Source organism: Papaver somniferum, chromosome 11 (assembly GCF_003573695.1).
Source record: "Papaver somniferum cultivar HN1 chromosome 11, ASM357369v1, whole genome shotgun sequence".
Taxonomy (NCBI): Eukaryota; Viridiplantae; Streptophyta; class Magnoliopsida; order Ranunculales; family Papaveraceae; genus Papaver; species Papaver somniferum.
In genome coordinates, this window is record NC_039368.1 from 40,482,249 (window position 1) to 40,498,764 (window position 16,516).

Below are 16,516 nucleotides of genomic sequence, written 5' to 3' on the forward strand. Positions count from 1 at the left end.
GGGGAACCGATCTTTGTAAGGGTGCAGTACATCAAAGAGAATCGATCCTTGTATGGGGTGCAGCAAGGTTTATAGCAGAAAGGGGAACCGATCCTATGGACATGTGGAACACATATAAGTTAAACACCATATATATTTGGGGAACCGATCCTAGTACCTAGTCAACCGAATTTTTGGAAAGCTAGTGTGACTATGCACAGTACTCACATGAAGGTAGAACCGAAACTTGTTTTGGTAGAACCGTAAACCCATGATTTTGATTGAATGTTGGTTTGATCAATCACATAGTTCTTGAAAGTCATATGAACCAATTCTAAACTTGTTCGGAAGTGTGGAAAATCGGTTTCAGGTTGTAAGTGTAAAAGAGAACTTACAAAGTAAAGATGTCGACAAACTTTGAACACGTGTTGTGAATGTTTATTTCTTTAATTGTTCAAAGATATTCCTTAACGTCTAATGGAAGAGAATCCCAGGATCGAAACATAAGTAAGTTAAGAATCTTTTAATTAAGGTTATTAATTTCATTTTGTAGGGAAATTACATAATTAGTAATGTGCATTTACTAATTAGATTTTCTAAGAGATTTCGATCGTTATTTTTGGACAGAGCATTTCCAGGAATTATGGAAACCGAATTTGTGCTTTAATGAATATCTTGAGAATATTTTCGGTTTTGGAAATTCCTTGGTGTCCAAACTTCCTTGTCTATAAATACTTGAAGTTTGCCTTTACAGATTTACTCTTTTGTTGTTGTTACTGGTGTAGACGCCTATTTGGAGAAGAGAGTAACCTAATTAGGCGAAATCTGTTACGGCCGCTCAGTTTAAAGTCTTCTTTGGGATTGAGAATCTCTAGCGCGACCCCTAGGTGGGAAACTAGATAATTGCGGTTTATCTTTTTTTTCCGATTGATTTGATTGACTAACGGTGGTTGAAATCTGATTGCACTTAGTTTGTTTATTCTTGAGAATCTTCTCTTCTAATATAAGATTCACTCAAACTAGTTCAGAGTTTCGACAGGGATATTTAGACTGTTGTTAGTTCTAAAGACGATCTTGTGATCATCCATTGTTAACAGACTCCGTTCTGTGTGTGATTGATCACAAGAGATTCAAGTGATTGTGTGCAGGTTTTTATTGAAGACTTAAGAAGATTTGAAGACAAAGAAGATATTGAAGATCTGACTTGGGTTTTATAGTCTTTGGTGTGCATAATACTTGTTTCGGTAAAAGAGGATCCAATTAATAATCGGTTTATCTTTATAGCAGATTGGATTGATTAATTGAGTAGATCGGCATCAACGCCGTTCTTCGAATTAAAGGTGTTGTTGGCTTAATCTTAATTGATTACCTTTGGGTGATTGAACATAAGATAGATTTAAAGACCCGACGAAGGAGTTTATGTTGAGATAAACGGAAGAGCCTTTGTCCGACTCATATCACTTGGTTGAATAGAGTTGGTACCAAACAGATTTGTTGTTCCTTTACTGTTTGGAATATGAACCAAAGGAATTGTTCCAAGTACGTGACTTATTTATAAGTTGGAGGCGTGGGAATACATAAGGAACTAGGTGAACTATAGGGTTAGTTACTTGGTCTCAACTATACGAAGTTAGTGTAATTTTATGTAGCTGCTTAATCCTGAGAGTATTCAATTCTGGACTAGGTCCCGGGGGTTTTCTGCATTTGCAGTTTCCTCGTTAACAAAATCTTGCTGTGTTATTTACTTTTATATTCCGCATTATAATTGTTTTATTATAATTAAAGTAAATTACACAAACGTTAATTCCTATTTACTTAATAAGCAATCCTATTATTTTTGGTTAAGTCCGAACCTTTGTATCAAGTAAACATACTTCGTTGTTGTATTGTCTCGATCTCGTATCCATAGACGATCACACGAAGTGTGAACTAATTAGTTGTATTGTCTCGACTCAGTCCATAGACAATCACTTTCGGATAAAGGACTTATAGGTAGGAAAAGTTTTAGCTTGAGGTATAATTTGGGTACACTCGCCTTTTCAATTGGTATCAGAGCAGGCAAACATGAAAAGATCTAACAATCTGTGTTTGGTGCGATCCAACCTATAAGAAATGAATCAAAGAAAGATTACGCGAAATCGAAAATTATTGAAAGACTCAGTTAACGTATCGCAAGAGGTTTTTAAACTATCTTCAGAATCAGAGGTCACAGACTCTATGTTGGAAAAGTTTCGTGAGAAATTGTTGTCTAACGAAATTCTCTTAAGTGTGTCTAATGAGTAAATAAAGGAACTTCAGGTTACTTTACAACCAAAGACTACTAAATGTGAAAGGAATCGTCTAGACTACGAAAAATTGAGGGAAGATACTTCTCAACAAATTCAGGGTCTTGAAGAAAAAGAAAACGCTAGTCTCTCTCAAGCAGAACTGTTAAAAGAGGAGCGAGATGCTGCTCTTGAAAAAATTCATTTGTTAGAAGAGAAACTTGTTGAATCTGATGCAAGGGTTAACTCTCAATAAAAGAGTTTTGAAGAGAAAGAAGGTGTATATCTCTCACGAGAAAAACGCCTTGAGGCTGATCTAGCCAGTGCTCTTGAAAAAATCAAGATGTTGGAAGAAGAAAATTTGGAACTGAAAAAATCCAATGAAATCTCAAACAAGTTAACCTCAATGTTATAAGCAAGTAGAAATCATCGTGATACACGAGGATTAGGCTATAAGGGAATATATGCTTCAAATATTAGCAAAGAGGTAAAATTTGTTAAAGCTACAAATTCTTCTCAATCAGAGGCTTCCACTGATGACAAAGATGCTCCTATCTCTTGTAAAGAAGAAAATTCTGTCAAGCCTAAGAATAGTGTTCAACCAGCAGTAATCAAAGAGAGCACTTCTGCTAAGAAGAACACTCGTCGAGCTCCAATGCAAGAGGATCCACAAAAAGGTAACACTAAAACTCATACTTCGTATATTTATACTAAGCATTTTTATTATTGTGGTAATAAAGGACAGATGCAAAGTTCGTAAGATGCAAGATGTGCTTTCCATTGTATCAAACGAATTGGATAAGTTTTCTCCTCTTAAGAACTCAGGTCGCTATTGTCCTAAGTTTAGGCAAAAGAATTATTATAATGATAGTTCGAATTTTTCATATCACTTGACAAGGTCATCTCATAAAAGACCCGAATATACAAAGAGAGATAACTTTGTAAATGCAAAGACAAGATCTGATGTTCCAAATTGGAGAAAGGGTGTTTCGCAAAATATTCAAAAGGACAATAATTCTAATGGTATTATGAAGGAGAAAGCTGCTCCTGCGAAACCCAACTCTAAATGGGTCCCAAAATCCTCCATAGCCAAGAAGGAACCAAAAGTTAGTCACAAGAATGACTCTCAGCTGTTAATTGTTGGTGACAATAATTACAAGAGTCTTCTTGAAAAGCTAAAGAATGACATTATGTCTGAAATCTCTTGTTCTAGTAAAAGTTGTGATAATGACACTCTACATCACAAGTCAAAGAAGAAAAACAAGATATGGAACAAGAGAAAACAAACCAAGCAAGAGGTCAAGAATGATGATTCCGTCTTAGTCACTCGTGACGAACAAGAAAAGGATCAAATCAACTCAACACAACCTAGTTGTGTTAGAATGTTCATTCTCACCATTAGTGCTCAATATTTCTAAAAGGTGAGGAAGCACATGAAAAACTGAGCACATGATCTCTCGGTTATTATATAACTAATTAACATCTTAGGAGATTTATTTTCTTCATAACTCATATTCTCACTATCTCTATTTGAGGTTTTGATAAAAAAGGTAATTGTGAGTTTATGATGTTGATATCTACTGATAATATAGGTGTATCTCTCGTTTTTACAGTTAAAACGAGCCAAAAATCACTGAATTCGGACATCGTATGCAAAAGATATGTCGAAAACAGTTTAGTGTTGTCATCTGTCACAAGTAACACTTGGGAACCGATCCTAGTACCCTGTCATAGTGAGGGAACCGATCCTAGTACCATGTCATGGTGAGGGAACCGATTCTAGTGAGAGGTCCCCTTATGAAGAAGTGTAAAAACTGTTTTGCGCATAACTTCTTCTTCCGAAGTCGGAATGACCTCATTCTTTTTTCGTTGTTTTCGCAATTAAATTCTCTACAAGATAGAGGTAACTGAAATAATTGATTCTTTATTGAATATTTATTGTGTATTGCATTTGTGTTTATGGGATGTTTGATTTCGGTTTTACTACCTTAATATTCGATATCATATATTGTGAACCCTTATGGTTTGGGTGACTTTTTGATTTAGCGGGATTAAGTTCTATCCCTAGTAGGTAGGATTTATCAAAGGATCATGAGGGGTTCTGATAGAAACAATATGTGAAAAAGTCACAATATGTTGAATCGGTTTTGGTTTAGCATAAAATCATATGTGTTTCGACGGTTTTCAACTTTTGCTTGCAATTGTTAAAACTGGTTTTCAACCTTTCTTTGGTACAGGTTGAGGTGTGTTTTTATTATTTTGTGTATGCATAAGGATGACAATGTGGTGATATTTCGATATCAATTCTCCCTGGACGAAGATGCTATCATATTGGAGAAGTGGATGCGAAATTTGAGGTAACAATCTTGTTAGTTAATTGTTTTCCTGTTTAAGAAAAGCCTGAGTTTATATTATATATATTTTTTGCTTTTGCTTAACAAAATTTCGTTTCAATTGATATTTATTCCATGATGTGTGTGTGGATGTGTGTTTCAATTGGTTCCGGTTAAGAAAAACTATTGTTATCTTGCTTTATTGTGTGGTATCAATTGTTTAGGCTTACAAAATTTCGGTACAATTGATGTGTGTGTGATTCAATTGGTTCCGATTAAGAAAAACCATTGTTATCTTGCTTTTGTATGGTATCAATTGTTTAGGCTTACAAAATTACGGTGCAATTGCGGTGTTTTTAATGTCTATGTTGTTTCAATTGCTTCCGGTTGAGGTGAATAATTACGCAAGTTGATTTATTTTGGTTTGTATGAATTATTTATGGCTTAACAAAATAATTTGTGTACGGGATGAGTTGTTTAGTCCAATTCGATTCCGGATAAGAAACTAAGTTAATTCTGATCTTAGTTTGTCTTATCAAAGTGAGGTTTCGGTTATTCAAGTTTAATCGAATGCCTAAACAAGGAATGCTAGTTAACTAACCTAGTACTTGTCTCGTTTAAAATTGAAAGGTCTAAGTTTATGGATAATTAGTTACGGATGAGAAAAATGGAGTTTATCTTTATTTTGGTCTTATCGAATTAAGCGTTTATTTTTGAACAATCGGTTTAGCAAAGGGACTAATGTGATTAGTTGTTTTTGGTTTGCTAAACTAAATTGGAAAAATTGTTTCAGACAATTGTTTCTTTGGTAACATATCAAAAAAAGACTACTTGTAGTTTCGGTTTTGATATTGGTTATCAGAACATGATGTGTGGAACCCTCGTGCCTAACTCTACAGGTTTGCAAGTCTATTAGATTTGTAAGATTCTTTTCGTGTTGTCCTTTATTTTTTCGTTTCTTTGTCATTTTTGTGACAAAAAGGGGGAGAAATATATGGAGTAAACAGGTGATGCTGGCATTGATTTTATATTGATTGGCATCGCTAGGGAAAAGAACATTGGTACTTGAATGTTTTATCTAATGAAAGAGCGAAAGCATAGACCAAAGGGGAGTAACATGTCATATAAATTGGTATAACAAAGACGTGTGGATTGAATATCTACCTATCTTCCTTAGGGGGAGTATTAGATTTGTTATTATAATGTCAACATCGGCATTTTCAAGGATTGAATGTAAGCATTTTTCTGTGCTGTTGAATTGGGAATCAAGCGGATTGTAATGAATTCTTGTAATTTGTTTATCCATATGATGTAAGAGTTTTGTCACTAAAATTGACAATGGGGGAGATTGTTAGAGCATTGCTCGGTTGAAGCCACCAAACGTTGGTATGTTAAGTTTGGTTGTCATATTTTAGTGAATCAAAACTCATGCTAAGAGTCGCTTGATTATGTACTAGAGTCAACTTCGTATAGGTTAGCTTTAAAGTATTAGGAAATGAGACATTACAAGTATTCCGAAATCTTGAAGATGTGAAGAAGCAATGAGATACAACGACAACAATCATCCTTCCACTTGAGGTTAGTGATATTTGACTTGAACTGTTTCATTCCCTAACGTATCTTTCAAGTCGTGCATATTGAAAACATAACTGCGAAGCATATATGAACTCTAGATAGACATAGTATTAAGGAATACAATACGAGGTTTATTGCTTAATCATTAAGCTTTGTAGATAAGACATCGCCATAATCATTTGAATGCTATTGTGATAATGTATGGGTATGAGGTGAGGATTTCATCCTAGGGAACAATGTTTACATGTGTTCTAAGGAAGTAAGTTCATAAACTTATTTGTGGACCGAAAAGGAAATTTACAGGTGTTATTGGTTTTGTTATTCATTGCATATCCTATGAACAATAAATATGTGTGATAGAGTATAACCGCTCACAACTTGTTGTGTTCTTGGTATAACTATTCACAAAGGCCTGACTTATGTATTGGTATAACTTTTATTAGTAAAACCGATCTTAAGTAATCACCTGTGGTATGATTGGATTTTGTATGTCTGACCAATTAAAAGGAAAGGGGGAACCGATCCTTGTAAGGGGTGCAGTATATCAAAGGGAACCGATCCTTGTATGGGGTGCAACAAGGTTTATAGAAGAAAGTGGAACCGATCCTATGGACATGTGCAACACGTTTTTAGGCAAAGGGGAACCAGTCCTATGGACATGTGCAACACATATAAGTTAGATACCATATATATGTGGGGAACCGATCCTAATACCTAGTCAACCGAATTTTTGGAAAGCTAGTGTGACTATGCATAGTACTCACATGGAGGTAGAACCGAAACTTGTTTTGGTAGAACCGTAAACTCATGATTGTTATTGAATGTTGGTTTCATCAATCACATAGTTCTTGAAAGTCAGATGAACCATTTCTAAACTTGTTTGGAAGTGTGGCAAATCGGTTTCAAGGTTGTAAGTGTGAAAGAGAACTTACAAAGTTAAGATGTCGACAAACTTTGAACACGTGATGTGAATGTTTATTTCTTTAATTGTTCAAAGATATTCCTTAACGGCTAAGGGAAAAGAATCCCATGATCGAAACATAAGTAAGTTAAGAATCTTTTAATTAATGTTATTAATTTCATTTTGTAGGAAAATTACATAATTAGTAATGTGCATTTACTAATTAGATTTTCTAAGAGATTTCGATCGTTATTTTTGGACAGAGCATTTCCAGGAATTATGGAAACCGAATTTGTGCTTTAATGAATATCTTGATAATATTTGTGTCCAAACTTCCTTGTCTATAAATACTTGAAGTTTGCCTTTCTAGCAAACTAATCCTTCGTAACAACAGATTTACTCTTTTGTTGTTGTTACTGGTGTAGCAGCCTATTTGGAGAGGAGAGTAACCTAATTAGGCGAAATCTCTTACGGCCGCTCAGTTTAAAGTCTTCTTTGAGATTGAGAATCTCTAGCGCGACCCGTAGGTGGGAAACTAGATAATTGCGATTTATCTTTTGTTTTCGATTGATTTGATTGACTAACGGCGGTTGAAATATGATTGCACCTAGTTTGTTTATTCCTGAGAATCTTCTCTTCTAATATAAGATTCACTCAAACTAGTTCAGAGTTTCGACAGGGATATTTAGACTGTTGTTAGTTCTAAGGACGATCTTGTGATCATCCATTGTTAACAGACTCCGTTCTGTATGTGATTGATCACAAGATATTCAAGTGATTGTGTGCAGGTTTTTATTGAAGACTTAAGAAGATTTGAAGACAAAGAAGATATTGAAGATCTGACTTGGGTTTTATAATCTTTGGTGTGCACAATACTTGTTTCGGTAAAAGAGGATCCAATTAATAATCGGTTTATCCTTGTAGTAGATTGGATTGATTAATTGAGTAGAACGACATCAACACGGTTCTTCGGATTAAAGGTGTTGTTGGATTAATCTTAATCGATTACCTTTGGGTGATTGAACATAAGATAGATCTAAGGACCTGACGAAGGAGTTAATATTGAGATAAACGGAAGAGCCTTTGTCCGACTCGTATCACTTGGTTGAATAGAGTTGATACCAAACATATTTGTTGTTCCTTTACTGTTTGGAATATGAACCAAAGGAATTGTTCCAAGTACGTGATTTATTTATAAGTTGGAGGCGTGGGAATACAGAAGGAACTAGGTGAACTATAGGGTTAGTTACTTGGTCTCAACTATACGAAGTTAGTGTAATTTTGTGTAGCGGCTTAATCCTGAGAGTATTCAATTCTGGACTAGGTCCCGGGGTTTTTCTGCATTTGCGGTTTCCTCGTTAACAAAATCTTGCTGTGTCATTTACTTTTATATTTCGCATTATAATTGTTTTATTATAATTAAAGTAAACTATACAAACGTTAATTCCTATTTACTTGATAAGCAATCCTATTGTGTTTGGTTAAGTCCGAACCTTTGTATCAAGTAAACATACTTCGTTGTTATATTGTCTCGATCTCATATCCACATACGATCACACGAAGTGTAAACCGATTAGTTGTATTGTCTCGACTCCGTCCATAGACAATCACTTTCGGAGAAAGGACTTATAGGTAGGAAATTTTTTAGCTTGAGGTATATTTGGGTACCCTCGACTTTTCACTACCAATATCCTTTGGAACCGTTACATCGCCTTCTGTAACTACCAGAGGATTATATCCATTAACCGTATAAACCCATGATTGAAAATCACGCGCTTGAAGAAAGGCACGTATAACAATTTTCCACCATAAGTAATTTGAGCTATCAAAGACTGGTGGTATGTTTATGGAGATAACACTTCTGTCCATATTCAGATCGCTACAAACACAGACTTATAAGATCTTTAATGTGTTTGCCTGCTCTGATACCAACTGAAAAAGAGAAGGGTTTAATAACCACACCCAGTAATTCGTTTGGCAATCTGAATAGAAAAACTCCAGTATACTTTCAAGAGAATCAACTAGACAGTCAGACTCAATCTAGAGTAAAGTATATCAAAGAGTTTTGTATCTCTCTTTCTCAATTCAATCTGCAATCAACAAATAGGAATTTGCGAGCCTACTTGAACGGTACCAAATACCAATGTTCAAGGATCAATCAATTTCAATCAACAACCAAAGGTTGGATTCCCAATTTATCGATTCGACGCACAACCTGTGATATTTCAATTACATAACAAAATATAATGCGGAAAAAAAAAACATATACACAAGAAATTTTGTTAACGAGGAAACCGCAAATGCAGAAAAACCCCGAGACCTAGTCCAGATTTGAACACCACACTGTATTAAGCCGCTACAGACACTAGCCTACTACCATTTTCTCTTATTGAATCCTATGATAGATTGATATAATTTTATCTTCTTGAATCGAACATGCAAGGATTACAAGATAAAAAATTTCGAACCCTTGTTTACTGTTGAGGTTTCTTTGAAACCGAAGAAGACAGAAAAGAAGAGTGATCCATCTCTCTTTATTTTTATCACCAAACCCATCTTGCATTCGGATGTGAATCCGGATCCAAATAGGACCGAACCATGAGCATCGATACTTGGTTATGGATTAGCCAATAATTGTTCCTTTGATAAATATCAAATTGTTCAAGTCTTGACAATTTGGACATTCTAGTTATTGACATAAAATTCTCGGTCAGTAATACTTCATTTGTTTTGGACAAGTCAAAACAAGTTTTAGTGGGTTCACAATTATTATCTGAGACATGATAATCTTCAAGAAATAATTCTTCCGAAGAGTTATAAAGATCATCTTCTTGATAGATATCATTTTCTTCAGAGGCATAATTCATCAAATACTCATGAATGAGTTGATTTCCTTTAGAATTATTACTTTCTCTTGAGTTGTCTAGCTCTTTGAGAAACTCGTCTACCTCATATTCAACCCTACTACTATCTTCAAGGATCTTGAGTGTTTTAGATAAAGACTCATCTTCCTTTTGTTCATATATCCTTATCTTATTTGTCAAATCAGGGAGTTTTTTTTCCATTTCAGTAAATTCTGACAGTTTTATGTTGATTTTGATGGAAGCATCTTCTGTGAGACTAAGATATAAACGACATCCGTCAAACGACATCCGTCAAACGACCAAATCTATTTTGATCGTAAAGACTCAATAATTTCATTATTTGTTTTTAATTCAAACAACTTTGAGTCATCTAATCCTGCTATTACGTTAACTGAATCAGACATAGATTCAATTTCTTATAGGTTGGATCGCACCAAACACAGATTGTTAGATCTTTTCGTGTTTGCGTACTCTAATACCAATTGAAAATACTAGGTTACCCAAGTACACCATAATCTTTAAAATATCCACCTATAAGTCCTCTTACCGAAAGTGATTGTCTATGGAAAAAGTCGAGACAATACGACAAATCGGTATTCACACTTTGCGTGGTCGTCTATGGATACGATATCGAGACAACACACCAATCAAAGTGTGATTACTTGATAATAAGTTCGGACTTAACCAAACTTTAGAGAATCACTGTCAAGTAATACGGAGTTAACGTTTGTGTATTTTACTTATAATTATAATAAACTATTATAGTTGCGTAAATAGAAAAGTAAAATACACAACAAGATTTTTTTAACGAGGAAACCGCAAATGCATAAAAACCTAGGGACCTAGTCCAGAATTGAATACTCTCAAAATTAAGCCGCTATACAAAATATAAACCAACTTCGTATAGTTGAAACCAAGCAACTAACCCTAGTTCACTTAGTTTCTTCAGTATCCCTGCGCTTCCGACATTCAATAAGTGCACGCACTGGAATAATTCCTTTGGATCGTATTCCAAACAGTAAAGGAACAACAAATCTGTTTGATAACAACTCTATTGATTCTTTAAGATAAGATATCTCTTGTTGTATGCAAAGGCTCTTCTGTTTAATCTAATAAACTCCTTTGCCTGGTTAGATCAATCCAATCTCTATTACCTAAGTAAAAGACTCGGATTTGTAACAATCAAAATATATATATAAAGAAACTATTATGTGTTACGGATCTCACGCAACTAATCAATCGAATAAATTAGATATTAGTTGGATCCCAGACAATCAAGGTTTGTGCTACACAAAGATATGAGAAACCAATAAGAAATATTCTTCTTCTTGAAATCTTCTTTAATCTTCAATTAAACCTGCACACAACCACTTGAATCTCTTGTGATCAATCACGCACAAAATGGAGTCTTCTAACAATGGATTATGACAAGATGTCTTTAGATCTATAAACAGTTCTAAAGATCCTGTCGACACTTCGATCTAATCTGAGTGAATCTTATATCAGAAAAGAAGATTTTCAAGAATAAACAAACAAGGTGCAATCAAAGTTCAGCAACCGTTAGTCACAAATTAAATCGAAAACTAATAACACTATAATTATCTAGTTTCCCACCAACGGTACTCGTAGAGCTTCTTGATCCCACAAAAGTCTTTAAACGAGCGGTCGTAAGAGATTTCTCCTAATTAGGGTACTTTCCTCTCTGGATAGACGGCTCCACCTGAATCAACATGAAGATGAAGTTTGCCAGGCTCTTAGGATAGTTTGCTAGAAATGCAAACTTGGGTATTTGTAGACCAAGGATGTTTGGAAACCAAGGAATTTTCAAAACCGAAAATATTCTCAAGATATGCATTAAATGCCCAAATCGTTTTTCATAATTCCTGGAAATGCTTTGTCCAATATTTCTGAAATCTCTCAATAGAAAATCTCCAATCAGTAAATGCACATTACTAATTTTTATTCTCTAGAGATATGCTTTTAATTGCTGGTACTTAAAGCATATATAACTAACAACCTTAATTAAAAAATTCTTAATTTATTTCGGACTGGGATCTCCTTAAGTAATCAAGGAATATCTTTGAACAATAAAAGATAATAGTTACTAATCGTGTTCAAAGTATGTTGACATCTTTTCTTTGTAAATCCTCTTTCATATTTACAATCTTGGAATCGATTATACCACACTTCCAAACAAGTTTAAAATTGGTTCATCTGTATTCCAAGACAACTATGCGATTGATTGAATATCAAATCACAATCATGGGTTCAATCGGTTCTACCAATCACAGGGATCGGTTATACCTTCAATATGGAACACTTTGATCAGTCAAACAAGTTACCAGGATCGGTTACATCAGTTACCAGGATCGATTACGTCAATTACCAGGACCGTTTACCATATACTCATGGTATTTCTGGTGATCGGTCACACCAGTCACTAGGATCAGTTACAACAATTACTAGGACCGGTTACACCAATTACAAGGGTCGATTACACACTCTTTTGTGATCGGTCACACTAATTACTAGAATCGGTCACACCAATTACAAATATCGATCATACCATCTCAGGTGATTACTTAGGATCGGTTACACTAATTACTCAAAACTAGTCATACCAAATCATAAGTCAGGCATTGTGATTAGTTATACCAGGATGCATAACAAGTTATGATCGGTTCTACTAACTCACACATATTTGTAATCCAAGATATGCAATGAAGAACAATACCAATAAGCCTAGTGATTTCCCTTTCGATTCATAAAACAAGTTCATGAATCTACTTACTTTAAATAAATGTAAACATTTTTTCCTAGAATGAAATCTTCACCTTTACCCATACACATAATCACAACAGCATTCATAAGATTATGTCGATGTCATATCTACGAAGTTCAAAAGATAAGCATTACACTTCGTAGTCTAGTTCCTTAATACTATGATCATATGATCATGTCTCACTACTAGAGTAAAATATTCATTCACAGCTTCACAGTCATGTTTTCAATATAGCACGACTTGAAAGATACGTTAGAAATGAAACAGTTCAAGTCAATATCACTAAACTCAAGAGGAAGGATGATGTCATCGTTGTAGCTCGTTACTTTTTCACGTTATTCAGGTCTTCGAGTAATACTTGTATGTCTCATATTCTTAGTCTTTCTAGTCTAACCTATACAAAGTTGACTCTAGTACACAATCAAGCGACTCTTAGATGAGTTTTGATTCACTAAAATATGACAACAAACTTGACATACGAACGCTTGGTGGGTTCAACCGAGCCATGCTCTAACATATATATAGAACAAAAAAGGATTATTAGAAAATCCCATCAAATAATCAATTTATAAATATATTTAGAAATAGAGCACATACATTATAATAGAGCAATGTGAAAAATAACATAAATAATATACATTAGAAGATGAAAATAAAAGCAATAAATAAAAACAATAAGCTAACATTTCAGTTTTGGTAACAATTGTATGATGTTTTGTTTTAAGAAATATAACCTGAAGCTAATATAATATATAACAACAAGAAAGATTTATTTTATCTTATATTGATTACCACATGTAACACATATATAATATATATATAACTGAGGATCCAATGACATGGTTCGAATGACATTTGGTTGGCATAGTTATGGCATATTTCTCTCATAAATATCTATTGATCTACCTTTTTAACAAAAATGAACGCATTTTGAGATACGAAACTTCACAGTCTACAAATTTTAATTTCAACCTTCAATCTTCAACAATTGAAATCATAAGCAGTATATGGAGGCCTTATATGTCTCGGAAAGCACTCATTTTTGGTAGGAAGGTAGATCTTATAATAGAAAATAACTAGAAATATTAGCTTCAAATTCATTGGCATTTGAGTTTTATAAAAAAAAAATGGCTTCGAAATGTCAAACAATGTCATTCTAACCATGTCATTGGATCTTTCCCCTAAATATACATATTTTTGTGTATTCATTTTTTGGTATATGTCTTAATATAACAATAATTTTTAGGAGGATATTTGGATGATATGCATTTAGAAACATGTAAACTATATATTCACAACTAAAATATAAAAAAATTTAGTGTTAATTACCTTGGTAATTTCTAATTTGGAACCGAAACGAATGCAACTCTTCCACATCAAAGAAGAAGTCCAGTGAACAAACGGGGAATATAACAACTACGGGGAATCTCGGAATTATGCCTAGGATACGTTATACAATGGGGAATATAATAACTACTGGCTAGGAAGTCCAGTGAACAAACGGGTAATTGGACAGGTTTTCATAATATGACCTTGCAAGAAGCTCAATTATGTACAGTAGATATTTTCATCAACGACTCTGATTGGTTACCTTTGACAGGAGTCCCGTTCACAGGAGGACTGTGAAATCTATCTCTAGGTTATTTCTTTTGTAAATAAAAAATATTTCGGATAATAGGATGAGATTTCTTTCACAAATCAGTTTTTAATATTAGTCAACCAACATTATATCTCTAAGTGCGTGTTGCAAGATTTGGTCTTCCCTAAATTTCATGCCATAATTTGTTAAATTGCACATTCATTCAGTCTATCAGATTATTCATTGTTGATGTTGTTGAAATGGATTATTCTGTCACATTGTTTGGTTTAGCTGTGATACGAGATTTCCTAATTGTTAGAACCCATACAAAAAAAAATGTGGAAAGTCATATGGAAACTCAATTTGGTAGGAGTGTTAATCAGAAAATTGTTCTTAAGAATTGTTCTTAAGACTAACTCACCCCTGTGGAACTTGTCAACTTAACTATTCTTCACAAGATCGGAAATTGTTTCAAAATGTCAAGACTACACGGTATTATGTTACACATTTGGAAATTGTGCGAGATCTAGTTTTTCCCATCTCTTTAAACTCTCGCACAACCACAAACCTATTGTAATGTTTTACTCTTCCATCAACACCATCTTCGTCTCCACCTCCATCTCCACCTCCTGCACACCTCATCCTCCTTCTCCTTCTACCTCATAACCAAATCCACTACAACTATCGTCTGATCCTCCACCAACACCACCACCACCACCGCCTCCTTCACCACCATCACCAGTACCTCATCCTCTCGCACCACCATCAAATTTGATATATAAATCACGATGCATTTACACATGTGTGTTAATTATGAGTAATACCGATTTGTATTAACTTATGAGTTAGCATTTAAATTTCTTTCTCATAAGTGAAAGAAAAATTAGGGATTTGTGTTAATTTTCTTACTGATTAAGACCTTATCAAGCTTCACTCTCTAGGTTTTTATAGATTGAGGTTTGGAAAAAAAAATCTATTTCTATATGGATTGGGATTTGTAAATCGATAGCTCTAGGTGATTTTTACTTATGAACAACAAGATATGTTGTATACTAGATAATACATCATCTTCGTCAAAATCTTCATCAAAAACTATTGGTACGTCACTATCCTCGAATTCAATATTTTTTGTTGGTTAAATCACTACACCAAAATCAGGAATTTATCACAGTGTAACTTGTCACAGTTTTTTTCTTCGGTCACTGATACACCTGTGATAAGTCATGCAACAATTATAACTGTTAATAAATTTTGTATTCATGATAATAATTAAGAATATTAAATTCTTTTATTAGTCGCAATAATATTTGTTGACAATTATCCAAACACCAACAATTATAATCTGAAATGATGATTCCACCCCCAGAATTCACCACATCTAAAACAACCCCAAATTTACAACTCTTCGATTTTTTCTTGTCACTACTTTCCCAACACCTATACAAACTAACAATTTTATTTGATTTCTGTAAATCAATATATATTTTTATTCTTAATTTTTTTTTTATTATCTGTTAATAGTTAAATTTACAATTAAGTAACCTCAAAAGACAAAGCAATAGTTGGAAGTCGAGCAACAAGCTGAGCTCCAACCCCTTTTTGAATAGCAACGTCTACCCTATGAAACAAAAAATTGCCTACTTTAGAAGACGAATCATGCCTAATAAGATTTCAACCACTTTAGGAAAACAACAAACTCTTCACCAAGCTCGCCCAGAGTAGTAAAAGCCAAGGTGCCAAAACAATAACCATGCCTAGAGAAGATGTCAAGATACTTGTTGCGCTTACGCTCGGCAGCACGAGAAATAGCCACACCAGGCAAAAATTCTTCACACCATTGCCAGTAAAAGGTGAAACACCAGTAACAACGAAGCAAGTGTCTCGACCATTATCACGATTAAGCACCAAAATATCTGCAGGTCGAGCTTCACCCCCATCGTTAGCTAGGAAACCAAGGGAAGCCTCTGTCTTAGCTTGTACACCAACACGAAAGCAAATATCGGACAAGGTGTCACGCACGATGTCATGGAAAAATTTCAAGCCAACTTCATGCGTGCAATGTATACCATGGTCACCAAAAACATATATAAAATTCCCACAACATGAACAAAGACTATCTTTGGCAAATAAAGGAACACCCGGCCTATACCCAAGGATTGCACTAACTAAATTGACAAGGTCCAAACCTTCTTTAGGAATAGGCATCAAATAAGCTTGAGTATGCTTAGTCTTATTATTT